Below are 1,484 nucleotides of genomic sequence, written 5' to 3' on the forward strand. Positions count from 1 at the left end.
AGTTTGGTTTACCCTATCTGTCTAAATATCAAACATTTTGGCATATCATGGAACAGGTATTTTCCATCAGATATTGATATATTAAACTTTAAGTACTTACAGAATATGAATGAAAAATAATTATATAAAAGTAGAAATACAAAGAAATTTAGAAACCTAACCGTATACAGAATTGTAAGTCCTTATACTAGGGAGACAATACGATATTAACAGATGTGGGTCTGGTTTATTTCACTAAAAAGTATATATTCAAGGGGCATCCACTTAAATATGAAGGCTTCAAGTTTATCATTACTTATAGCTGAATAGCACTCCATTATATAAAAGTACCACATCTTTTTCAACCATTCCACATGTGATAGGCATCTTGGTTGTTTCCAAGATCTGGCTATCACAAATTGTGCTGCTATAAACATAGGTACACATATATCACTATGATATGACACTTTCAGTTCCTCTGGGAAAATTCCCAGTAGGGGGATAGCAGGCTTGAATGAGATTTCCAGTCCTAGTTTTCTAAGGAGTCTCCATACTGATTTCCATAATGGTTGTACCAGTCTACACTCCCACCAACAGTGGAGAAGGGTTCCCCTTTCCCCGCAGCCTCTCCAACATTTGTTGTTGGTTGATTTCTTTATGATAGCCATTCTTTCTGGTGTGAGACGGTATCTCAGTGTTGTTTTAATTTTCATTTCATGGATGGCTAGTGATGTGGAGCATTTTTTCATATATTTATTCACTTCTTTAATTTCATCCTCTGAGAAGTGTGTGTTCATCTCAGATGCCCATTTCTGGATTGGGACTTTAAATTTTGGGGCCCTAATGTTCTTTAGTTCTTTATAAATTCTAGAGAGCAGACCTTTGTCTGAGTGCTTATTAGTTAAGATTTTTTTTAAAGTTTGGTGGTTGTCTTTTCACTTTGTTGATAATTTCTTTTGATGTGAAAAAACTTCTCAATAAGAGGTGGTCCCAGTTGTTAATTCTTTCAAGTGTTTCCCGTGAAATTTGGTTTCTGTTCATGAACTCTTTGCCTACCCCTATGTCTTCAAAAGATCATCCTACTTTCTCTTCTAGGAGATTTAGTGTTTCTGTTTTAATGTTCAGTTCTTTAATCCATTTTGATTTTAGTTTAGTGGATGGTGGTAGACCTGGGTCAAGTTTTAGTCTTTGGCATATAGAGAGCCAAATTTTCCAGCACCATTTGTTAAAGAGACTATCTTTCTTCCAGTAAGTGTGTTTGGCCCCTTTGTCAAAGATCAGGTGGCTGAGTGCATTCCTATAGGCCTCTGCATCTACTAGTCTATTCCATTGATTGTCAGGCCTATTTTGTTGCCAATACCATGCTGATTTTATTACAGTAGCTTTGTAGTATAATTTCAAGTCAGGAATTGTAATGCCTCCTGCTTCATCTTTGTTGGCCAGGATTGCCTTTGCTATTCTAGGTCTTTTTTGGTTCTAGATAAATTTTAGGAACAATTTCTCTA

General features: G+C 35.8%; 1 protein-coding gene across 2 annotated transcripts in view; it reads left to right on the forward strand.

Annotated features, from left to right (window-relative positions):
* The window catches only part of Tmeff1 (transmembrane protein with EGF like and two follistatin like domains 1), a 133,477-nt gene that overhangs the window by 39,078 nt on the left and 92,915 nt on the right, over window positions 1-1,484 (forward strand). The window lies entirely within an intron of this gene.

Source organism: Octodon degus, unplaced genomic scaffold (assembly GCF_000260255.1).
Source record: "Octodon degus isolate 3935 unplaced genomic scaffold, OctDeg1.0 scaffold00221, whole genome shotgun sequence".
NCBI classification, from domain to species: Eukaryota; Metazoa; Chordata; class Mammalia; order Rodentia; family Octodontidae; genus Octodon; species Octodon degus.